This window comes from Lagenorhynchus albirostris, chromosome 2, assembly GCF_949774975.1.
Source record: "Lagenorhynchus albirostris chromosome 2, mLagAlb1.1, whole genome shotgun sequence".
Lineage (NCBI taxonomy): Eukaryota > Metazoa > Chordata > Mammalia > Artiodactyla > Delphinidae > Lagenorhynchus > Lagenorhynchus albirostris.
In genome coordinates, this window is record NC_083096.1 from 36,083,708 (window position 1) to 36,110,584 (window position 26,877).

Below are 26,877 nucleotides of genomic sequence, written 5' to 3' on the forward strand. Positions count from 1 at the left end.
ACTAGGCCCTTGAGCCACAACTACTGAGCCTGCACGTCTGGAGCCTGTGCTCCACAATAAGAGAGGCCACGATAGTGAGAGGCCCATGCACCACGATGAAGAGTGGCCCCCAATTGCCACAACTAGAGAAAGCCCTCGCACAGAAACGAAGACCCAACACAGCAAAAATAGATAAATAAATTAATAAACTCCTACCCCCAACATCTTCTTTAAAAAAAAAAATTCAGGAAAAAACTGTAAAAGATACAAACAAATGGAGGCTAAACAATGCACTAATAAATAACCAAGAGATAACTGAAGAAATCAAAGAGGAAATCAAAAAATACCTAGAAACAAATGACAGTGAAAACATGACGACCCAAAACCTATAGGACGCAGCAAAAGCAGTTGTAAGAGGGAAACTTATAACAATACAATCCTACCTCAAGAAACAAGAAACATCTCAAATAAACAACCTAACCTTATATCTAAAGCAATTATAGAAAAAGAACAAAAAAACGCAAGTTAGCAGAAGGAAAGAAATAATAAATATCCGATCAGAAATAAATGAAAAAGAAATGAAAGAAACAATAGCAAAGATCAATAAAACTGAAAGCTGGTTCTTTGAGAAGATAAGCAAAATGGATAAACAATTAGCCAGATCCATGAAGAAAAAAAAGGGAGAAGACTCAAATCAACAGAATTAGAAATGAAAAAGGAGAAGTACCCACTGACACTGCAGAAATACAAAGGATCATGAGAGATTACTACAAGCAACTATATACCAATAAAATTGACAACCTGGAAGAAATGAAAAAATTGTTAGAAAAGCACAACTTCCGAGATTGAAACAGGAAGAAATAGAAAATATAAACACACCAATTGCAAGTACTGAAATTGAAACTGTGATTAAAAATCTTCCAACAAACAAAGGACCAGGACCAGATGGCTTCACAGGCGAATTCTATCAAACATTTAGAGAAGAGCTAACGCCTATTGTTCTCAAACTCTCCCAAAATATAGCAGAGGAAAACTCCCAAACTCATTCTATAAGGCCACCATCACCCTGATACCAAACCCAGACAAAGATGTCACAAAAAAATAAAGCTATAGGCCAATATCACTGATGAACATAGATGCAAAAACCCTCAACAAAATACTAGCAAACAGAATACAACAATACATTAAAAGGGTCATACACCATGATCAAGTGGGGGTGTATCCCAGGAATGCAAGGATTCTTCAATATACGCAAATCAATCAATGTGATACATCATATTAACAAATTGAAGGATAAAAACCATGTGATCATCTCAATAGATGCAGAAAAAGCTTTCAACAAAATTCAATACCCATTTATGATAAAATCCCTCCAGAAAGTAGGCATAGAGGGAAGTTACCTCAACATAATAAAGGACATATATGACAAAACCACAGCCAACATCATCCTCAGTGGTGAAAAACTGAAAGCATTTCCACTAAGATCAGGAACAAGACAAGTTTGCCCACTCTCACCACTCTTATTCAACATAGTTTTGGAAGTTTTAGCCACAGCAATCAGAGAAGAAAAAGAAATAAAAGAATCCAAATCGGAAAAGAAGAAGTAAAACTGTCACTGTTTGCAGACGAGATGATACTATACATAGAAAATTCTAGATGCCACCAGAAAACTACTAGAGCTAATCAATGAATTTGGTAAAGTAGCAGGATACAAAATTCATGCCCAGAAATATCTGGCATTCCTATACACTAATGATGAAAAGTCTGAAAGAGAATTTAAGGAAACACTCCCATTTATTTTTGCAACAAAAAGAATAAAATACCTAGGAATAAACCTACCTAGGGAGAAAAAAGACCTGTATGCAGAAAATTATAAGGCACTGATGAAAGAAATTAAAGGTGATACAAATAGATGGAGAGATATACCATGTTCTTGGATTGGAAGAATCAACATTGTGAAAGTGACTCTACTACCCAAAGCAATCTACAGATTCAGTGCAATCCCTATCAAACTACCACTGGCATTTTTCACAGAACTAGAACAGAAAATTTCACACTTTGTATGGAAACACAAAAGACCCCAAATAGCCAAAGCAATCTTGAGAATGAAAGACGGAGCTGTAGGAATCAGGCTCCCTGACTTCAGACTATACTACAAAGCTACAGTAATCCAGACAGTATGGTACTGGCACAAAAACAGAAATACAGATCAATGGAACAGGATAGAAAGCCCTGAGATAAACCCATGCACATATGGTCACCTTATCTTTGATAAAGGAGGCAAGAGTATGTGATGGAGAAAAGGCAGCCTCTTCAATAAGGGGTGCTGGGATAATTGGACCCATACATGTAATAGAATACAATTAGAACACTCCCTAACACGACACACAAAAATAAACCCAAAATGGATTAAAGACTAAATATAAGGCCAGACACTATAAAACTCTTAGAGGAAAACATAGGCAGAACACTCTATGACATAAATCACAGCAAGATCCCTTTTGAGCCACCTCCTAGAGAAATGGAAATAAAAACTAAAATAACCAAATGGGACCTAATGAAACTTAAAAGCTTTTTCACAGCAAAGGAAACCATAAGAAAGACAAAAAGACAACCTCAGAATGGGAGAAAATATTTGCAAATGAAGCAACTGACAAAGGATTAATCTCCAGAATATACAAGTAGCTCATGCAGCTCAATATCAAAAAAGCAAGCAACCCAATCCAAAAAGGGGCAGAAAACCCAAATAGACATTTCTCCAAAGAAGATATACCGATTGCCTACAAACACATGATAGGATGCTCAATGTCACTAATCATTAGATAAATGCAAATCAAAACTACAATGAGGTATTTCCTCACACCCAGAATGGCCATCATCAAAAAATCTGCAAACAGTACATGCTGGAGAGGGTGTGGAGAAAAGGGAACCCTCTTGCACACTTGGTGGGAATGTAAATTGATACAGCCAATTGAGAACAGTGTGGAGGTTCCTTAAAAAACTAAAACTAGGGCTTCCCTGGTGGCGCAGTGGTTGAGAGTCCGCCTGCCGATGCAGGGGACACGGGTTCGTGTCCCGGTCCGGGAGGATCCCACATGCCGTGGAGCGGCTGGGCCCGTGAGCCATGGCCGCTGAGCCTGCGTGTCCAGAGCCTGTGCTCCGCACCGGGAGAGGCCACAACAGTGAGAGGCCCGCGTACAGCAAAAAACAAAGCAAAACAAAACAAAAACAAACAAAAAAATAAAACTAGAATTACCATATGACCTAGCAATCCCACTACTGGCCGTATACCCTGAGAAAATCATAACTCAAAAAAGAATCATGTACCACAATGTTCATTGCAGCTCTATTTACAATAGCCAGGACATGGAAGCAACCTAAGTGTCCATCAACAGATGAATGGATAAAGAAGATGGGGCACATATATACAATGGAATATTACTCAGCCATAAAAAGTAACAAAATTGAGTTATTTGTAGTGAGGTGGATGGACCTGGAGTCTCTCATACAGAGTGAATTAAGTCAGAAAGAGAAAAGCAAATACCGTATGCTAACACATTTATATGGAATCCAAAAAAAATGGTTCTGAAGAACCTAGGGGCAGGACAGGAATAAAGATGCAGATGTAGATAATGGACTTGAGGACATGGTGAGGGGGAAGGGTAAGCTGCGACTGAGAGAGTGGCATTGACATATATACACTACCAAATGTAAAATAGATAGCTAGTGGGAAGCAGCTGCATAGCACAGGGAGATCAGCTTGGTGCTTTGTGACCATCTAGAGGGGTGGGATACGGTGGGTGGGAGGGAGACGCAAGAAGGAGGGGATATATGGATATATGTATACATATAGCTGATTCACTGTTATACAGCAGAAACTAACAATACATTGTAAAGCAATTATACTCCAATAAAGATTTTTTAATTGTATAAATTGACATTGTCTTCAGAAAATAGCGGCTTTAAACATAAAAATTAAAATTTTAAGGGTATAATTTACAATTTTATGAAAGATTTAGAATAAATCATGGCCAATAAACCTGATTAACATAGACACAAAGAATCCTCAACAAAACACAAACTGCATTCAACAATACATTAAATGGATCATACATCATGATCAAGTGGAATTTATGCAAGGATGGTTCAACATCTGCAAAATAATCAATGTGATATACCACATTAACAAAATGTAGGATAAAAGTTATATGATCATCTCAATAGATGTGGCAAAAGCATTTGACCAAATTCAGCATCCATTTATAATAAAAACTCTGAGTAATGTGGGTATTGAAGGAACATACCTCAATATAATAAAGGCCATATATATATCAGCTGAAAACTTTTCCTGTAAGATCAGTAACAATACAAGGTGCCCACTCCTGCCACTTTTATTAAACATAGAATTGGAATACCTAACCACAGAAATCAGAGAAGAAAAAGAAATAAAATCAGCCAAATTCAAAAGGAAAAAGTAAAACTGTCACTATTTGCTGGTGACATGATATTATATGTAGGACACCTTAAAGATTTTACCAGAGATCTTATAGAGCTAATAAACAAATTCAGTAATGTTACAGGATACAAAATCAATGTACAAATATCTGTTGCATCTCTTACACTAACAACAAACTATCAGAAAGAGAAATTAAGAAAACAGTCTCATTTACAGTAACATCAAAAAGAAAAGTACCTGTATTTAACCAAGGAGTTGGAAGACCTGTACACTGAAAATTATCTCTAATTAAAGAAATTGAAGAAGACGAATAAATGGAAAGATATTTCATGTTCATGGATTGGAAGAATTAACATTGTTAACATATTCTCAAAGCAATCTACAGATTCAGCGCAATCTCCATCAAAATTCCAATGGCATTTTTCACAGAAGTAGAACAAACAATCCTAAAAAATTCATATGAAGCCACAAAAGCAATCTTAAGAAAGAACAAAGCTGGTGACACCATGCTCCGTGGTTTCAAACTATATTATAATACTCTAGAAATCTTTTTTGGTTTTTAGCTCATTTTATTCAATTTAATCACCTCTGAATTGTGTAGAAGTTTTTTACATCTTTAGTCACATTTCTAAGAAACAAAGTGATGGAAGAGATGTTTTTAAAGCTACAGGTGCTGGAGGGCAAGGGCTAAGTATAGGCTTGACAAGTAGACAAAGCCTCCTGGGTTTACTCAGAAGTTCAGAGAGGAAAGTGTTCTCTGCACACACCTATGCAGTGTTGGCATAAAAACATAGATCAATGGAACAGAATAGAGAGCCCAGAAATAGACCCACGTTTATAAAGTCAATTAATTTACAACAAAGGAGGCAAGAATATACAATGGGGAAAGGAGTCTCTTCAATAAATTGTGTTGGGAAAACTGAACAACTACATTCAAAAGAATGAAACTGGATTGCTATCTTACACCATACACAAAAATTAACTCAAAGTAGATTCAAGACTTGAACATAAGACCTGAAATCATAAAACTCCTAGAAGAAAACATAAGCAGAAACTCGTTGATATACATCTTCACAATGATATTTTTTGGATTTCACACCAAAAGCAAAAGCAACAAAATAAACAAGTGAACTACATCAAACTAAAAATGCTTCTGTACAGCAAAGGAAACCATGAACAAAATGAAAGGGCAAGCTACTGAACTGCAGAAAATAATTGCAAATAATATATTTGATAAATTGTTAATATCCAAAATATGTGAAGAACTGATACAGCTCAGTAGTAAAAAATCAAACAATTTTATTAAAAATGGGTATAGGATCTAGATGGACATTTTCCAAAGAAGGCATATAGATCACCAACAGGTGCATGAAAAGATACTCAACATTACTAATCATCAGGGAAATACAAATCAAAATCCCAATGTTATATCATCTCATACTATTGAGGTTCCTCAAAATATCAAAAATAGAACTACCATACAGTTCAGCAATTCCACTTCTGGGTATTTATCCAAAGGAAATAAAAACACTAACTTGAAAAGATATCTGCCCCCCTATATTCATTGCAACATTATTCATTAGCCTAGATATGGAGACAATCTAAGTGTCCATCGATGGATGAATGTATAAAGAAAATGTGATAGGTAGATAGATAGATAGATAGATAATAGAATTATTCAGCCATAAAAAAGAATGAAATCTTGCCATTTGCAACAACATGGATGGACATGGACCTCGAGGGCATTTTGCTTAGTGAAATAAGTCAGATAGAGAAAGACAAATACCGTATGATCTCATTTATATGTGGAATCTTAAAAAACAAAAGACAAGCTCATGCATGCAGAAAGCTGATTGGTGAGGCCAGAGGAAGGGGCTGGGGGGTTGGCATATCACGTGAAAGGAGTCAAAACTTATAAACTTCCAGTTATAAAATAAGTCATGGGGATGTAATGTACAGCATGGTGACTATAGTTAATATTAATAATACGGTATTGCATATTTGAAAGTGGCTAAGAGAGTATAAAAAGTTCTTACCACAAGAAAAAAATTTGTACATATGTATGGTGCCGGATATTTACAAGACTTATTGTGGTGATCATCTTGCAGTATTTACATATATCAAGTCATTCTGAGTACACCTAAAGCTAAGACAAAGCTATATCTCAATTTTAAGAAAAAGCCCATATTTTACAACATAGCATCTAAATTATCTTTGTAAAGAAAACCAAAAATTGCCATATTAAATTTTTTTAATATATTGGAAACATTATATCTTTAACCAATGAAACATAATTAATCCTATATGTGGCAGCATAATTTGAGAAAAAAATGGTTTTCAAAAAATAATGTGGGAGGGGTAATTAATAATTGCCTTTGAGGTAAAATATAAAGTACAGTTGACCCTTCACAACACAGTGATTAGAGGCTCAGTTGAAAATCCACATACAATTTTATAATTTTACATTTGCTCCCCTGCCTCCACTGCCAATCCATGGTTCTGCCTTTGCAAATTCAACCAACCATGGATCCAGCAGTACTGTAGTACTTATCTATCTACTGAAAAAAGTCCATGTGTAAGTGGACCACACAGTTCAAGCTCATGTTGTGCAAAGATCAACTGTATATGGAAATCTTTTTGGTTATATGTTATCCTTTTCATGACAGGAACATGGGCAGTTAGAAATTCAGTGTTACAGAATGGCTTAACTTTATGCTCTTTGCGTGGATTGTTTCATTTCCAGACTTTGAAGTCATTTCTGACCCTTTAAGTTCTGTATTATTTTAATAGCTGAAGTTACTCTAATGCATGGGAGGTATGCCTTTCTTTTTCAAAGTTTAGAACAGCACTTCTCTAATATGTACATTAATCACATGGCATCTTGTTAAAATGCAGATTCTGATTCATTAGGTCTGGTGCAGAGCCTGATATCGTGCATCTCTAATGGCCTCCCAAGTAATGATGCTGCTGGGCCTGGACTGTGCTCTACCAAGGAGTAGACTATTACTGATGTGCCCATATTCTTGAAATTTGAAGAAACATCATCAATCTTATTGACAAATTTTTATCCTCTTTAAGATAATTGGATTTTTTAAAGACTCCTCATCAATATGTATGCTTAAAAAAAAGGATGTGGGGTAATACTAAGCTTTAAAAAAAAGTAAAGATTTTTATTATATTCTTTACACTGTTTAATGTTCATAATCTTTCCCCATATCCCAAATCGGCTATTGTTGCCTTAGAAACTCCTTTATAAGACTGTAAAATATATGCAGTTACTTCTCTATTTCTAGGGGTAACTGTGGAAGCAGGATACTGAGCAAAGATAATCCCAAATTGCTGTTAAAAGTGGATAGAAAATGGATTTGATGTAATTTTGTATTTAGAATGATTTGGGAACACAGTTGCCCTACTGCAGCCTCCATCCCAAAGTACAGAAGTACTGTAGTAGTCACTTTTTAGGATCACTAAACATCATTTAAAATACTTGATTAAAAATGGCCAACAAGGTTAGTGTAGTCTGCTACAGTTTTCTGTTTCTTAGCTCTCAACTAAGAATAGAATATGATCCCAATTGGTCTGATGGGCTCCATCTACATCTTCCTTTTCCCTTCCAATCTTTTTCTTTCTTTCTTTCCTCCTTCCTTCCTTCCTTCCTTTCTTTCTATTTCTTTCTTTTTCTATCTTTCTCCTGCGTTGGGTCTTCGTTGCTGTGTGCAGGCTTTCTCTAGTTGTGGCAAGCCAAATCTCCTTTCTTAACGAATTCTTCTACCATACTTTCCAGACTTGGAATCCACAGCCTTTGCCCTCTCCTTTGCTACTGCTCAAACATGTTTTGCATGTCTGGACTGTGTGGTTTCAAGAAAACAAATGTTTTCACTTATTTGTAGTAATTTTCTTTTCATAAATGCATGATTTTCTTTACTCCAGGTAACTTATTGCAGGATAAGTGAGAGTTTGCTAAGTTTGCTAGAATAATTTCCATAATTTATATGCTTATTACCCATGACAAAATATATTTTTTTATTTTCTTCCAAAAAGGATATTTACTATTTGGTATAACTTAAGCCTATTTTTAATGTTATATTAATAATGACTGATCCAGAAACTTTGTAATATTTAACCTGTCTGTTTAAATGAATGTTACAGAAGTTTTTTGGACTTGCTGTAGATAGTTGCCAGTTAGGTGCTGAAGAGTGTAATGATGGGGGGAAAAATGAAACATGACATTAATTTGAATTTTTTCTACCTGACTTTCAAATTCTTGAGCATTCAAAGAATTCTACAAAAACATTTTACATAGTAACTAATAAATCAGAAAGATTATTTGATTCATTGAGAGAACACATTTATAAAATTTAGATCCATCCCAGAAAAATAGGAGGTCACCTAATAAATTTTACAGAGATCTTCCCTCAGGTGAAAACAGCTGTGCTACAGAAAGAAACTGTCCTCAATGCAAAAGTTAAGATACATCCAAAAATGTATGACTTGTTATAAAATCGATTTCTGAGACAATATTACATGGAATCAATACATGCTCTGCATATTACCTCAAATTCTAGGGTGCTAGAGGCCAGGACCACTTTTTCTCATACAATCTCATTCTGTGAAAAAGAGTTTACATTATTCACTTGAGGCTAAGTCCTTTCAGGGTTAAACAGATTGCACACAAATATAGAATCTGCTTATCTGCTGGATGATCTATAAGACCTCAAAGGTAAAGTAGTTTCTTGCACCAAATTCTTGTTTCAAGTTCCTAATGAGAATCAGGAGAGCCATAATTCATGAACCTAATTGTCAGCTTACTTCCCTTCTCCTCTATCATTGATTTTATCCCATTTTTATGCCACTCTTGCTTCCTTTTGGTTTGACGTCACTATTTTATTCAGCCCTTTTCCCTTCCTCTGTTCAGCAAATACCTAACTGGTGAGAGCCACAGACAAGTAAATTTTATTTCTTTCTTAGAAGAGATGAGAGAAGGGTTTGCTTTTATCATTAAAAGGTATCTTCTTTCTGTTGCGTTTCTTTTCAGAGATGTCCTTTCTTCTGAAAAGTAATCAATGAATATTTAGATATCAATAACCTGAACTAAGATAAGTGGGCAGTAGACATCCAAGAGGACACTAGGATTCTTGCTCTCTGTGTTAGATTATTGAGGTTTTCTCATACCTTCCCTGTTTTAATGTAAAATAATGTGAATTGACAGGCTGTTGCTTTGACATAGGTGCCAACAATGTAATGTCCCCCTTATCCTTTTATCAGGCTGCCTAGCTTCTCTACCTTATAACAGCTCTGAATCCAAAGCTGGGGGAATTTTTTAGCCCAATGGGAAATAATCACAGAATCTGTTCATTTTAAGTGCAGAGAGGAAAATTATTCTTTGACAGAAGAAAAAATACATTTTACTTAATTTTTTAAAGAAATTCAATTTCAACTTGTAAATATTAATTCTGTAAAGGCATTTATCTCTTCCCTTGACCAGGATATTTTTGGCATATGAAAGAGAAACCAACAAAAAATATAATCAGATTTTGAAAAATTATGAAATGTATTGTCTTAAGCCATTTAACCCACTCAACTTCTGTCTTTGAATGAAATGAATTGGAACTTCCTCTTTTTGACTGAAGTATTCTTTTTTTCTTGACTCATTTTTTCTTCTATAGCAGGTTCTTATTATTTGTCTATTTTATACATATTACTGTACAAAGGTCAATCCCAATCTCCCAATTCATCCCACCAGCACCACCACCCCCCACACTTTCACCCCTTGGTGTCCATACTTTTGTTCTCTACATCTGTGTCTCTATTTCTGTCTTGCAAACTGGTTCAGCTGTACCATTTTTCTAGATTCCACATATATGCGTTAATATACGATATCTGTTTTCCTCTTTCTGACTTACTTCACTCTGTAAGACATTCTGTAGGTCCATCCATGTTTCTACAAATGACCCAATTTCATTCTTTTTTATGGCTTAGTAATATTCCATTGTATATATGTGCCACAACTTCGTTATCTATTCATCTGTCAATGGGCATTTAGGTTATTTCCATGACCTGGGTATTGTAAATAGCATTGCAGTGACCATTGGGGTGCGTGTGTCTTTCTGAATTATGGTTTTATCTGGGTATGTGCCCAGTAGTGGGATTGCTGGGTCATACGGTAATTCTATTTTTAGATTTTTTAAGGAACCTCCATACTGTTCTCCAGAGTGGCTGTATCAATTTACATTCTCATCAACTGTGCAAGAGGATTCCCTTTTCTCCACACCCTCTCCAGCAGTTGTTTGTGGATTTTCTGAAGATGCCCATTCTAACTGGTGTGAGGTGATACCTCATTAATAAGTTTTGATTTGCATTTCTCTAATAATTAGTGATGTTGTGCATCTTTTCATGTGCTTCTTGGCCATCTGTGTGTCTTCTTTGGAGAAATGTCTAATTAGGTCTTCTGCCCATTTTTGGATTGAGTTATTTGTTTTTTTAATATTGAGCTGCATGAGCTGTTTATATATTTTGGAGATTAATCTTTTGTCCGATGATTCGTCTGCAAATATTTTCTCCGATTCTGAGGGTTGTCTTTTCATCTTGTTTATGGTTTCCTTTGCTGTGCAAAAGGTTTGAAGTTTCATTAGGTCCCATTTGTTTATTTTTGTTTTTATTTCCATTACTCTAGGAAGTGGGTCAAAAAAGATGTAGCTGTGATTTGTCAAAGAGTGTTCTTCCTATCTTTTCGTCTAGACTTTTATAGTGTCTGGTCTTACATTTAGATGTCTAATCCATTTTGGGTTTATTTTTGTATATGGTGTTAGGGAGTGTTCTAATTTCATTCTTTTACATGTAGCTGTCCAGTTTTCCCAGCACCACTTATTGAAGAGACTATCTTTTCTCCATTTTATATCCTTGCCTTCTTTGTCATAGATTAGTTGAATATAGCTGCGTGGGTTTATCTCTGGGCTTTATATCTTGTTCCATTGATCTATATTTCTGTTTTTGTACCAGTACCATATTGTCTTGATTACTGTAGCTTTGTAGTATTGTCTGAAGTCAGGGAGTCTGATTCCTCCAACTCCGCTTTTTTCCCTCAAGATTGCTTTGGCTATTCGGGGTCTTTTGTGTCTCCATACAAATTTTAATATTTTTTGTTCTAGTTCTGTAAAAAATGCTATTGGTAATTAGATAGGGTTTGCATTGAATCTGTGGATTGCTTTGGGTAGTATAGTCATTTTCACAATATTGATTCTTCCAATCCAAGAACATGGTATATCTCTCCATCTGTTGGTATCATCTTTAATTTCTTTCATCAGTGTCTTATAGTTTTCTGCATACAAGTCTTTTTTCTCCCTAGGTAAGTTTATTCCTAGGTATTTTATTCTTTTTGTTGCAATGGTAAATGGGAGTGTTTCCTTAATTTCTCTTTCAGATTTTGCATGATTAGTGTATAGGAATGCAAGAGAGTTCTGTGCATTAATTTTGTATCCTGCAACTTTGCCAAATTCATTGATTAACTCTAGTAGTTTTCTGGTGGCATCTTTAGGATTCTCTTTGTATAGTATCATGTCATCTGCAAACGGTGACAGTTTTACTTCTTCTTTTCCAATTTGTATTCATTTTATTTCTTTTTCTTCTCTGATTGCCTTGGTAGGACTTCCAAAACTATGTTGAATAACAGTGCTGAGAGTGGACATCCTTGTCTTGTTCCTGATCTTAGAGGAAATACTTTCAGTTTTTCAAAATTGAGAATGATGTTTGTTGTGGGTTTGTTGCATATGGCCTTTATTATATTGAGGTAGGTTCCCTCTGTGCCCACTTTCTGGAGATTTTTATCATAAATGGGTGTTGAATTTTGTCAAAAGCTTTTTCTGCATCTATTGAGATGATCATATGTTTTTTATTCTTCAATTTGTTAATATGGTGTATCACATTGACTGATTTGCATATATTGAAGAATCCTTGCATCCCTGGGATAAATCCCACTTAATCATGGTGTATGATCCTTTAATGTGTTGTTGGATTCTGTTTGCTAGCATTTTGTTGAGGATTTTTGCATCTATATTCATCAGTGATATTGGTCTGTAATTTTCTTTTTTTGTAGTATCTTTGTCTGGTTTTGATATCATGTGATGGTGGCCTCATAGAATGAGTTTGGGAGTGTTCCTTCCTCTGCAGTTTTTTGGAAGAGTTTGAGAAGGATGTGTGTTAGCTCTTCTCTAAATGTTTGATAGAATTCCCCTGTGAAGCCATCTGGTCCTGGACTTTTGTTTGTTGGAAGAATTTTAATCACATTTTCAATTTCATTACTTGTGATTGGTCTGTTCATATTTTCTATTTCTTCCTGGTTCAGGCTTGGGAGGTTATTCCTTTCTACGAATTTGTCCATTTCTTCCAGGTTGTCCATTTTATTGGCATAGAGGTGCTTGTAGTAGTCTCTTAGGATGCTTTGTATTTCTTCGATGTCTGTTGTAATTTCTCTTTTTTCATTTCTAATTTTATTGATTTGAGTCCTCTCCCTCTTTTTCTTGATGTGTCTGGTGAATGGTTTATCAATTTTGTTTATCTTCTCAAAGAAGCAGCTTTTAGCTTTATTGATCTTTGCCATTGTTTTCTTTGTTTCTGTTTCATTTATTTCTGCTCTGATTTTTATTTCTTTTTTTCTGCTAACTTTAGACTTAACTTCTGCTTCCTGGACTTGGGTGGCTATTTCCTTTCCCATGTTAGGGAAGTTTTCAACTATAATCTCTTCAAATATTTTCTCGGGTCCTTTCTCTCTCTCTTCTCCTCTGAGACCCCTATTACGTGAATGTTTTTACGTTTAATGTTGTCCCAGAGGTCTCTTAGGCTGTCTTCATTTCTTTTCATTCTTTTTTCTTTATTCTGTTCTGCAGCAGTGAATTCCACCATTCTGTCTTCCAGGTCACTTATCCGTTCTTCTGACTCAGTTATTCTGCCATTGATTCCTTCTAGTGTAGTTTTCATTTCAGTTATTGTATTGGTCATCTCTGTTTGTTCTTTAATTCTTCTGAATTAAATGTCTCTGTTAAACCTTTCTTGCATCTTCTCGATTTTTGCCTCCCTTCTTTTTCCGAGGTCCTGGATCATCTTCACTATCATTATTCTGAATTCTTTTTCTGGAAGGTTTCCTATCTCCACTTCATTTAGTTGTTTCTCTGGGATTTTATCTTGTTCCTTCATCTGGTATATAGTCCTCTGCCTTTTCATTTTGTCTATCTCTCTGTGAATGTGGTTTCTGTTCCACAGACTGCAGGATTGTAGTTCTTGCTTCTGCTGTCTGCCCTCTGGTGGATGAGGCTATCTAAGAGGCTTTTGCAGTCTTTCTGATGGGAGGGACTGTTGGTGGGTAGAGCTGGGTATTGCTCTGGTGGGCAGAGCTCAGTAAAACTTTAATCTGCTTTTCTGCTGATGAGTGAGGCTACAGGGTCTTTGGTGGGGCTAATGGTGGACTTCAGGAGGGCTCATGCCAAGAAGAACTTCCCAGAACTTCTGCTGCCAGTGTCCTTGTCCCTGCGGTGGGTGATCCACAGCCAGCACCCCTCTGTAGGAGACCCTCCAACACTAGCATATAGGTCTGTTTCAATCTCCTATAGTGTCACTGCTCCTTCCCCCTGGGACCTGAATCACACACTACCTTGTGTGTGCCCTTCTAGTGTGGAGTCTCTGTTTCCCCCAGTCCTGTCAAAGTCCTGCAATCAAATCCCACTAGCCTTCAAAGTTTGATTCTCTGGGAATTCCTCTTCCCATCGCCAGACCTCCAGGTTGGGAAGCCTGACGTGGGGCTCAGAACCTTCCCTCCAGTGGGTGTACATCTATGGTATAATTGTTCTCCAGTTTGTGAGTCACCTTCCCAGCAGTTATGGGATTTGATTTTATTGTGATTGCGCCCCTCCTACCATCTCATTGTGGGTCTCCTTTTTCTTTGGATGCGGGGTGTCTTTTTTGATGAGTTCCAGTGTCTTCCTGTCGATGATTGTTCAGCAGTTAGTTGTGATTCTGGTGCTCTCGCAAGAGGGAGTGCTGATTGAAGTATCCTTGATTTACAATGTTGTGTTAATTTCTGCTGTACAGTAAAGTGGTTCAGTTATACAATTGTATATTATTTTTCATATTCTTTTCCATAATATGTTATTACAAGATATTGAATATAGTTCCCTGCACCAAAGATTTGGACATTGTTGTTTATCTATTTTATGTATAGTTGTTTGTATGTACTAATCTCAAACTCCTAATTTATCCCTCCCCCCATTTCCTCTTTGGTAACTATAAGTTTGTTTCCTGTCTGTGTGTCTGTTTCTGTACTGTACATAAGTTCTTTTGTACCATATTTTAGATTCCACATTTAAGTGATATCATATGAATTTGTCTTTCTCTGTCTTACTTCACTTAGTATGATAATCTCTAGGTCCATCCATGTTGTGGCAAATGGCATTATTTCGTTCTTTTTTATGGCTGAGTAGTATTTCATTGTATATATATATATATAATATATATATATATATATATATATATATATATATATATACCACATCTTCTTTAGCCATTCATCTGTTGATGGACATTTAGATTGCTTCCATGTCTTTGCTATTGTAAATAGTGCTGCTGTGAACATTGGGGTGCATATATCTTTTTGAATTAGAGTTTTTTCTGGTTATATGCCCAGGAGTGGGATTGCTGGGTCATATGGAAACTCTTGTTTTTAGGTTTTTAAGGAACCTCCATGCTGTTCTCTGTAGTGGTTACACCAATTTACATCCCCACCAACAGTGTAGGAGGGTTCCTTTTTCTTCACAACTCTCCAGCATTTATTATGTATAGATTTTTTGATGATGGTCATTCTGACCAGTGTGAAGTGATACCTTATTGGAGTTTGGATTTGCGTTTCTCTGATAATTAGCGATGTTGAGCATCTTTTCTTGTGCCTATTGGCCATCTGTATGTCTTCTTTGGGAAATGTCTATTTAGGTCTTCCACCCATTTTTTGATTGCACTGTTTGTCTGTTATTGAGTTGTATGAGATGTTTGTATATATTGGAATTCAATCCCTTGTGAGTCACATCATTTGCAAATATCTTCTCCCATTCCGTAGGTTGTCTTTTCATTTTGTTTATGGTTTCCTTTTCTGTGCAAAAGTTTATAACTTTGATTAGGTCCCATTTGTTTATTTTTGCTTTTATTCATATTGCCTTGGGAGACTGACCTAAGAAAACATTGGCACAATTTATGTCAGAGAACTTTTTGCCTATGTTCTCTGCTAGGAGTTTTATGGTGTAATGTCTCATATTTAAGCCTTTAAGCCATTTTGAGTTTATTTTTGTGTATGGTGTAAGGGAGTGTTCTAGCTTCATTGATTTACATGTGACTGTCCAGCTTTCCAAACACCCACCACTTGCCAAAGAGATTGTCTTTTCTTCATTTAATATTATTGCCTTCTTTGTCAAAGATTGACCATAGGTGTGTGGTTTATTTCTGGGCTCTCTATTCTGTTCTGTTGATCCATATATCTGTTTTTGTGCCAATACATGCTGTTTGATTGCTATAGCTTTGTAGTATTGTCTGAATTCTGGGAGGGTTATGCTTCCAGGTTTGTTCTTTTTCCTCAGGATTGCTTTGGAAATTCTGGATCTTTTATGGTTCCATATAAATTTTAGGATTATTTGTTGTAGTTCTGTGAAAAATATCATGGGTAATTTGATAAGTATCACATTAAATCTGTAGGTTGCTTTGGGTAGTATGGCCATTTTAACAATAGTGATTCTTCCATTTCAAAAGCATGGAGTATCTTTTCATTTCTTTAAATCATCATCAATTTCCCTTATCAATGTTTTATAGTTCTCAGCATATAAGTCTTTTACCTACTAGGTCAGGTTTATTTCTAAGTATTTTATTCTTTTTGATGCAATTTTTAAAGGGATTTTTTTTTTTTACTTTCCCTTTCTGATATTGTTAGTGTAAAGAAATGCAACAGATTTTTATATGTTAATCTTGTATCTTGCTACCTTGCTAAATTTGTTTATCAGTTCTAGTAATTTTTGTGTGGACTCTTTAGGGTTTTCTATATATATAATACCCTGTTATCTACATATAATGACAGTTTTACTTCCCTTCCAATTCGGATACATTTTATTTTCCTGTATGATTGCTGTGGCTAGGACTTCCAGTACTATATTGAATAGAAATGGTGAGAGGGAGCATCCTTGTATTGTTCCAGATTTTAGTGAGAAGGCTTTCAACTTTTCACCACTGAGTATTATGTTGGCTGTAGGTTTGTCATAAATAGCTTTTATTAAGTTGAGATATGTTCCCTCTATACCCACTTTGGTAAGAGTTTTTATCATGAATGGATGTTGAATTTTATCAAATGCTTTTTCTGCATCTATTGAGATGATCACGTGGTTTTTTTCCACTTCTTTTATTGATGTGGTGTGTTGCATTGAATGATTTGTGTATGTTGAACCATCCTTGTGTCCCTGGGGAGAATCCAACTTGGTCGTGGTGTATGATTTTTTATGTGTTGAATTTGGTTGCTGATATTGTGTTAAGAATTTTTGTATCTATATTCAAAAAGATATTGGCCTGTAATGTTCTTTTTTGGTAGTGTCTTTGTCTGGTTTTGGTATCAGGGTGATGGTAGCTTCATAAAATGACTTTGGGAGTGTTCTGGATCTGTATAAGTTCTTTGTATGTTTGGTAGAATTCCCAAGTGAAGCCATACAGTCCTGGACTTTTGTTTGCAGGGAGTTTTTAAATTATCAATTCTATTTTACTTCTAGCTATAGGTCTGTTTAAATTATCTATTTCTTCTTCATTCAGTTTTGGAGGGCTACATGTTTCTAGAAACTTGTTCATTTCTTCTGGGTTGTCCAATTTGTCACATATAATTATTCTAGTATTCTCTTATGATTTTTTTTTTTTGTGGAAGTTCCTCTTTTGTGCCAGAATGTGTGTCTGCAAACTTGGGAAGAGGAGATATGTTTCCCACCAATTATAATGTGAGGCACTACCCTAGGTTACAGTCACGAGTTTGGGAACAGATTCTACAAAGGCCAATAAGAAGAGCAGTTTCTTTGTAAAAGCAAAGTGGTGTCTTTGATCACAGGGGCAAAGGGGAAGACAAACATAACAACTAGAATGGCACTGTGGGCCTACCCAACCCTACGTATCTGCTTCGTTCTCTAAGGATTCCTTTGAGGATAAAGCCAACCAGAAAAGCAGTTTTCAGAAGGCCATGAGCTTCAAGTTTTCTGTAAATACTTGAAGTTAACTTAATGAATGCTGAAGGTAATATATAATTGTAATTCACTTCCACATTTTAATCATCTTCAAAGAGCTTCATTGTTATATCAAATGAATGTTTCTTTAAGTTTATATTAATGCTTATTTATCTTTCTCATATATTGGATTTCAATTTTTAATTCTATTTTTTTAAAAAAAGATTCCATTACTACTAGAAAAAATAAGTATTGCTTCAAAATAGAAAAATATACTGGTCTTAGAAGAGTCAGTGACAGGCCTAAATATTGAATCCCTCTCCACAATATTCTTGAGGAAACTGCTATATAACAAGTATTGTGCTGTGACAGTGCTTGTTCATAGTGATGCCTCCCTCACCAAGAGAAACATGAAAGTCTCCAAAATTAACACAGTTAGCTCTTACATGGGGTAGGCACCCCCATGTAAGTGTTAGCTGGGGCAGGCATACTGTAAATAACTGACGGGTCCCCATTAGGTTGTAGTCTGTCTATTGTAGTAAGTTTCCTAAGTAGGAACTGGAACTGCATTCTCCAGCTCCAGAGTCAGTAGCTCTGAGTGGCTGCCGAGGACGTCAGAAGTGGCTCATCCTACTTAAGGTGAGCTTCAGCGCACACTACACACCAGATTCAAAGACTTAGTGCAAAGGAATGTACAGTCCATGGGTATTGGGTTAAGTAAAAAATTTAAAACTAGTTTTCCTACTTCTTTTCCTTTTTTTAATGTAGCTTCTACAAAATTCAAAATTACCTGTGTGACTCACATTATATTTCTATGGACAATGCTGGACTTGAGTAATAGATTTTAGAAAGCTGTCTGTTGTTACAAAAAAAAAGTGTGATGTGAGTTTCAGTTACTTAGGAGACTCTCTAACCAGAACACATGATTTTCTTGACAGTGAGGGGTAAATGAGGCATTACTGAACTTGAACGTCACTGGAATTGTTACCTTTTTAAAGGTTTCATCTCAGAGCCAGAATTAAAATTGTATTTTAGGGAAAACATGTACTTCTCTCTAGTCTTTCTCACCAGCCCTAAACTAAAATAAGGGAATATTTACTAAGTATATGAGACTACTCTATTTCTTGTTTTGGAGGGAATCAGAAATATAATACAGGGATAGAAAAAGGGTTCCTGGAGTGAGACTAATTGAACATTTGAAATTACTTTAAAAGAATCATTTATTTCCTAGTTCAGTGACTCTTACTGCTATAAATACATATTTTTCATTGTCCATTTTGTAAATGTGCTTCTGGAGTTTAATTTCTGTACTTAATTATGTTCACCTCTGATGCTATCTTCTTGTCTTTCCTTGTAGGAAAAAGGAAGTTGGTGCCAGATCCACCACTCACCAGAAAAAAACAACCAGTCGATCAGTGCAGAAGCAATAATTATTTTGCACAAACCCATGTGTCAGTTTATCTTTTGATTCTATTAATATGTTAAGATCTACAGTAAATTCATACAGCAACTATGGAAAACAGTATACATGTTACTCAAAAAATTAAAAATAGTGCCACCGGGGCTTCCCTGGTGGTGCAATGGTTGAGAGTCCACCTTCCGATGCAGGGGACACGGGTTCATGCCCCGGTCCGGGAAGATCCCACATGCCGCGGAGCGGCTGGGCCCAGGAGCCATGGCCGCTGAGCCTGCGCGTCCGGAGCCTATGCTCCACAACGGGAGAGGCCACAACAGTGAGAGGCCCGCGTACCGCAAAAAAAAAAAAAAATAGTGCCACCATATGATTCAGCAATTCCACAATAGGTATATATCCAAAGGAAACGAAATCACCCTATGAAGAGATAACTGCACCTCCCTGTGTATTGCAGCATTATTTACAACAACCACGACATGGAAGGAACCTAAGTGTTCAGTGATGGATGAATGGATAAAGAAAATGTGAGATATATATAGGTATATATATATATATATACACGCACACACATACACACAAATGTATATACATACACATATACACAACATACAGTGGAATACAATTCAGCCATGAAAAAGAAGGAAATCCTGCCATTTGCAACAATGCTTATGGAACTTGAGGGCATTATGCTAAGTGAACAAGCCATACAGAAAGAGACAAATCCTGAATGACCTCACTTATATATGGAATCCAAAAATCCACACTCACAGAAAAAGAAATCAGATTTTTGGTTGCCAGAGGCAGGGGGTGGGGATGAAGGGGGAATTGGGTGAAGGGTGTGAAAAGGTACAAAATTCCAGATATAAGATAAATGAATATTGGGATATAATGTACAGCGTAGTGAGAATAATTAGTAATGCTTTATTGTATACAGCTGACACTCTGTATCTGATGGTTCTGCATCAGCATCCCTGGATACAGAGGGCCGCCTGTGCTCTGCCATATAATATAAAGGACTTGAGAATTCAGAGTTTTATTTGCAGGGGAAGAGGGTGGGAATCTGGAACCAATCCTCCTAGGATATCAAGGAAAACTGCATTGGCAAATTGCTAAGAGAGTAGGTCTTCAAATTTCTGATCATGAAGAAGAAGAGGAAAACTTTTGGTAACTATGAGAGGTGATGGATGTTAAGAAATTTATTGTGGTAATCATTTCACAATGTATACATTATCAACTCATGCTGTACACCTTAAACTTATACAGTGTTATACAGGCATACCTCAGTTTTCTTGTTCTTCACTTTGTTGCACTTTGCAGATATTGCATTTTTTACAGATTGAAGATTTGTGGCAACCCTGCATCAGCAAGTTTATTGACGCCATTTTTCCAACAGCATTTGTTCATTTCAGGTCTCTGTCACATTTTGGTAATTCTTGGAATAACTCAAACTTTTAAAATTATTATTCTATGTGTACACTACTTCAGCCCTTAGTAAAAAGAAAAACACTGCACATTTGGGATTTGAACAAGTTTGACTTCCTTAACAAGAATATTACCAGAAAATGTTCTTAGAGTAATAGAATAAAATTCTATTTTTAAAAATTATTTGTAACTTCCTGATGATTTAGAGACACTATAAAGTTTGTCTGGCATTTGTTCTTCGCCCCTTTTAATAACAACCAGTCTAAGAAATCAAGAAGAATTCAGCATCAGTTGCAGTTGCATGCTTCTGTACAAAGTTAGAGGACTTCTAACACCCATAGCAGGAATGCCAGCTCAGGACAAAGTGAACACTGTGGCCTTGTAGTTTTCTTAAAAAGAATTCCATTCTTTAAGAGAGTTGGAGTCCACCCTAAATTCTGGCTATAGGTGGTTTTCTTTCCCCACTTGAATAAAGAGATGTCTTACTTTAAACATGTCATCTGATTATAGGCAGCTTATAGGGAATAAATTCATCAGATAACCTCAAGTTGCATCAGAATCTGAGTCTTTGAGGGCTCCTCCCCTCATCTGTAAAGGACAGAGTAAAAATGAAGCCCCGTATTTCAGCAAAGCAAACTTTGTGGATTTGCTGTAAGTCATGCAAAGGGAAAGAAAGAAGAAAGAGCTCAGTAGCACTTGACGCTCAGGTGGGACAGATCCCAGCCCTCTTCTCTGTCCTCACACCAGGCAGGGCCTCCTTCAAATGAGCCAGGGGCCAAAGAGGAGGGACTGCTGCTCTAACTCAAATTTACATTTTTACATGTTTTTCTTCACAATTTTTTAGTTACTTTTTCAGTTACAGCACAAATTGGGCCAAAGAAATGTTGCCTTGAGAAGGATATGAATGAGGAATCAAGGGTGGACCAGAGTAAATATTCCTTTACTCCCTAAGGACATGTTTGTAAAGCCCTGTAAGTGGTCTTTCTCTTTGTAATCTCAGGCAAGGCACTTTAGGAAGATAATTCTGAACAGAATAAATTCAGGAGTTTTGAAATAAATGTTGAAGTTTTGCTGTACCCACTTTCACACGCTTTTCAAGAATGCAGCACTTGCTTAGAAACAAGGGGTGGCTGTAAGTACTTAATTTTTAGAAACCCTCAAGGAGGTATTTTTCAACCAAAGATTATTATGCTTACCAAAATAAACTGACTTTCATAGTAGTTTCAAATTTAGTTTTTCCAATTTAATGTATTTATATGTGAGATTGAAATATGTGTGGAAATATAAATTATGTTCTCTTTGTCAAATATTAATTTGCCAATTACTTAAATATATGGGGAAACCATTTTTTCTCTAGAAATGTTTGTTTAAATGAGAGAGGGAAAAGTGTATTTGAATTTAAAGCTTTCTTAAAACTTCAAGAATGTATCCCCAGTGAAATGAGAAGTCTCGTGTCTGTATTGTTCATTTTTCGTGAATTGGTCCTTCAAATGTATTAAAAAAAATAAAATGTCATTATGGAGAAATTTCATTTGTGATAATGCATTTATTTCCAGTGTGTTTTATCTCAAATCGGAGTACGCTTCTAATGGGGCCCACCTTCTGTAAGCATTCCCCTCCAACAATCACCACTCCTGCCCCTCCCATCTCAGAGCCTTAACTTAAGCCTGTCCAGGCTTCTCCCCTCCCCAGCGGTCACGTACCTCCCCTGCTCAAAGGTGCTCAGTCCTACCGCCATAACCCACAGCATAAAGTCCATTTCATGAAAGATACTTGAAAGCTTTCTACAGTTAATTCCCAACTTTTCTTCCCAAGCCTTCTCTTTCTGCAAGACTTCAGATAACCTGCTGTCAGTCAAGCCAGACCATCCGTCCTGTGCTGTCTGCTGTATTCCTGGTTCACTATTGGCTGAAGCGCCTCTGGTCTTGTCTGATCCTGGGCATCTTCCAGGGCCCAGCTCACAGAGCCCATCCTGTGCAGCACTTCTTGATTTCTGCCCAGCTTTCAGCCTTCGTTATTTCCTGGCCTTGAGTTAACCACGTTCAAGTATCTATACCCGTGTGTGGGAGAAGACATATCTTCCACATCACATTAGTGCATGGGTGTGGCTGAGTAATTAAAAACCCAAATCCCAACCATGAAAGAATAACATGCTTCTGAACCATGGCTGCACACTGGAATCCCCTGGAGACTTTTACTGATGCCTGGGTCCCACGCCCCAGAGATTTGTCATGTCGTTGACCTGGGGAGCGGCCTGGGCATCAGGCTTCTGTCAAGCTTCCTAAGTGATTCTAATATTCAGCTAAGCATGAGAACCTCTGCATTAGTGGTTCTCAAGCCTCAGAGTCCACTTCTACGTGTGAACTTATAAAGACAAAGGTTAAGTGCTTATATTTACAAGAGAAAATTGTGGTTTTGTAATTCAGCCTATTAAAGAAGTCAGAAAATGACTAAGATTTGAATTAAAATCTTGTTGCCTGGCTAAGCAATGGAAGCTATCTGTAGTTTAAAAAAAAAAAGAAGAAGCAATCTTTGTAATACCATCACTGAGTGAAAGTTAGGGTTGCCTATAAATAAAGAAAACATTTTGTCAAATGTCATTTGCCTATAACTTGAGACTACTGGTTTTTTTTTAATTGTATTTTTTTAATTGTCATAAAATTTAATTGTCATAAAATTTAATTGTCATAAAATATACAGGGAGAGCTTTTAAGGTGAAAATAAAAGTCTTCTGCAAGAATGCTAAAGAGACCTGAGATAGGCAGGAAGTTGAATTTTCATTGCTAAAGTACATTCTAGGGTTTAAGGAAGATAGGCAACTCTGGTGCTGCATTCTAAAAGTCAGTAGTGCCTGACAGCTAGCATTTTAATGAAAAACGAAATTTTATGCATATTTTTAAGACTTGCATATTTGTACTCACGGGCAACATTTAACATAAAGAGTCTACTGACTTCCAGAAATGATACAAAATTGATCTTTACACAACGATGTGTAAACTGCACTGCTTTCATCATTTCCAGGCTCATCTGGAAAAGGTTACCCCAGAATGAAGTGGTCAGCCTTTTATAATCTTAGCACTGCTGCCCTCCTGTGGACTGTTAGGGCATTTGACAGTCCCTTCCTTAGTTGTTCAAACTTTGTCATTCCTCAGAGGTTTCAGACATTGCTGTGATATCTAGAAGTCATTTTCAATTATATTTTAATTAACTAGCCCTTTTCAACTTACCTTCTAGGAAATTAACTTTTTAAAAACGGTTAAACTCTGTCCTTTATGGCATACAAATGGGAGAAGCATGATATAGGGGTCTGCAGTCAATAAAGTATTTTCCTTTCCTCTGGCTTACATACAAGCAGAAGGTGACAAAATTGCTTTAAGTATGGATCACATTAAGAAAGCTACACACCCTGATTCTTCACTTGCTAGCCAGAGAAAATCTGGTAAAACTTAGGGAAGCGGGACCCATGCCTGACAAAGCCTTTTCTGCCTAAGTGGAAAGCATGGTCTCAAAAAACCAGACTCAAGATGTCTCCAAAAGAAACATTCTGCTTAGCAATTTATTAGCAAAAACTACCTTGGAATGCTAATTTTAGGTAAAGAGCTGTCAACCTCCAGGTGCATAATGAAAATCCTGCTGAGGGGCCCTTCAGTTACAAGTAAGGGGCATGCATTTTGCTTCTCATGACACATCCATGAGCACTGTTTGAAATCAAGCATTCATGGGAGCACCAGGAAGTACTTTTATGGAAAAGATGTCCCAAGTCATTGTTTTTGTGCTTTGATGCTAAACTCCATCTTTTGGCACTTTCTTATTTGGGGACTGGAATCACAGCAACCTGCTGGCAGAATCCATGAGTTACTTGCTTTATTGGTGATACCTAGGCTGGAGCTAGGGACACAGTAGGTGAATCAAAAGTTGTTCAGTTGGGCTTCCCTGGTGGCGCAGTTGTTGAGAGTCCGCCTGCCGATGCAGGGGACGCGGGTTCGTGCCCTGCTCCGGGAGGATCCCACATGCCGCGGAGTGGCTGGGCCCGTGAGCCATGGCTGCTGAGCCTGCGCGTCCGGAGCCTGTGCTCCGCAACGGGAGAGGCCAAAACAGTGAGAGGCCCGCGTAACGCAAAAAAAAAAAAAAAAAAAAAAGTTGTTCAGTTTGTTACAACTGACCCAAAGGTGTTATGCCCATAGGTCTATTGTAGCTACCTCAGCAGAAAGGTGAATAAAACAATTCAGGGTCTTAACTGGTCCCGCCACCGCATCCTAGGGATTAAAACATGAATTCTCCAGTCAACAGCCTGAAACAGCACTGCAGTTGCAGTGAAAGGATGCATCCCATTCACGGGGAAGTTTTCCCAACAGATGCTTCACCTGTCCCACCCCCACCCGATTGGGCAAGGCAGCCAACTGGGGGAAGACTGGCAGGATGTGGACTTAGAAAGGCTTCCCAGGTGGTTGAGATGCCACCGCTTATGGAGAACCACTGGCGTGAAACAAAAGTCCTGCGGGTAGGTCAGGGCTGGCCTTGCATCTCCTGTGCAAAATGGTCAATCGGGGACACAGCCCTCCTACCTGAAGAATCCCCTGTGAAGTCAAGTCTGTCTCATCGCTGAATACCTTTACAGAACTGGTGCACTCTGTCTTCAAGAGTTGATAGAAACTAAGAACCAAAAGTAGCAATACTCCTGCATCTCTTATAATGCAGCTGAATTCATCAGTGCTCCTCCGCGGGCCATGTGAGTACAGGCTCAGGTATGCCAATGTTTCTGAGGGAACACTGACTGCAGAGGCTCCAGGGCTGCGGTCCACTGGGAACCGAGGTCAGTTTCCCGTTCAACAAGCAGCATCCTTCAGCCCAGGTCTGCAACGTGTCTCTCTTCTGTAATCTTTTTTCTCATTTTATTTCTTGGCTCATAGAATTTCATTCCTGTCTTCATAGGCTACATTTTTAATATGTTTGCTGTAACCGACTTCAAATTCTTTATGAAGTAGGTAAGATCTGCACAGCAAATGAACTTTTCAGGACCCCACTAATCATCATCATACCATTAGGAATGGAAAATAATCTATGAAAAACGAAGACATGATAAATTGAATATAGTAAAACATTTACTAAGGTCAGGACACATGAACAGAAAGATAATTCAACAGCGACCAATTTATAGAGTTTATAGAACTACCATATTTCGGCAAACTGAGGACATCAGATAAACTTTAGTGATTTGCTTCTAAAAATCCATTAACTGATCTATTACCCGTGCATAAAGTATTGTAGATGTAGTTAAAGAAGTTAGCAGGAAAAAGCATAACCTTCCTCCCCCTCTCTCTGCGCATCCATCTTCCAGGAAGCCCCAGGCTGTCGCTGACCAGACTTGGCACGAGGCCTCGAGGCTGCTGCTTTTCCCCCTACATCATAACCGATTTCAAATGGTGCTAGACAAAAACAGACTCTGAACACCAGGAGAAATCGGTCAGCCTGTGTAAGAGATGGGTCCAGTGGTGCTCGGTGGGGTCCGGCACCTTGACAGTGCAGGTGACAAGTCTGATTTCAGCCGCTCGGCAACTGCAGCTGAATGTTTCACGGCATGTAGGAGCAGGTGGACAGTGCTGATGTGATGAGATAGTCCTTCTGGTCCATACCCCTCCCCTTGCCTATTGCAATCAAGTACCCAACCTAGCATTGCCCAAGCATGTGCTCAAAGGCCTTACCAACAGGCTACTGCTAGGGGTTGCCGCTCCCTGTCAACAGAAAGACAATCACAACCTCTGGCTCTGCTCAAGCCTCTGAGTTTCTATTGAACACAACCCCATCCCTGCACTGTCCCCCTCCACAACCCAACACACTCAAGAGTGTACTTTGATTCTCAAGTTCTTCCCTTCTTGAACCGGCTCAGGTGGCAGAAGGAGGGAAGCTGATCCCACGAGCAGCAGCTCCTCTGCGGTTGGCCTTCTGCTGTGCTGCAATTCTTACTCCTAAAACACTGATTTCAAATGGTGCTAGATACAAAGATGGAAAAATCTAAGCCACCATGTGAAACCAGCTTCCAGAAGAAGAGGATCTCACTGAAGAAAGAAGGGAGATGCGATCGGAAGACCCAGCCTCTGCCCCGAGCAGAGGTGTCTTCTTGCAGTTCCACTTGTGACGGGACATGATATATGGATCCATTAGAAAGGCACAGAGAAGAGTTACAAAGTGATGCTCAAAGAACATGAAAGTCAAAGCTGATAATTTACACAGACAATCACAATACAAAACTCATGAATTCTAAGTTATTTAATTCCATAACCAGTCCCTACATATTATTATATATATGACAAAATAAAATAGCCAAAGCTGCTACTAAACTGGGTTAATATTTACATTAGTATTGCCCTGCTTTGTAAACTATTTCA

General features: G+C 37.4%; 1 protein-coding gene across 2 annotated transcripts in view; it reads left to right on the top strand.

Annotated features, from left to right (window-relative positions):
* LOC132509426 (membrane cofactor protein-like) overlaps positions 1 to 19,167 on the top strand; it is a 54,354-nt gene extending 35,187 nt beyond the window's left edge. For both annotated transcript variants that reach the window (XM_060130464.1, XM_060130474.1), the window contains exon 11: positions 19,013 to 19,167. The gene's annotated coding sequence lies outside the window, so the exon portion shown is untranslated. The remainder of the gene's footprint in view (positions 1 to 19,012) is intronic.
* Positions 19,168 to 26,877: the final 7,710 nt, after the last annotated feature.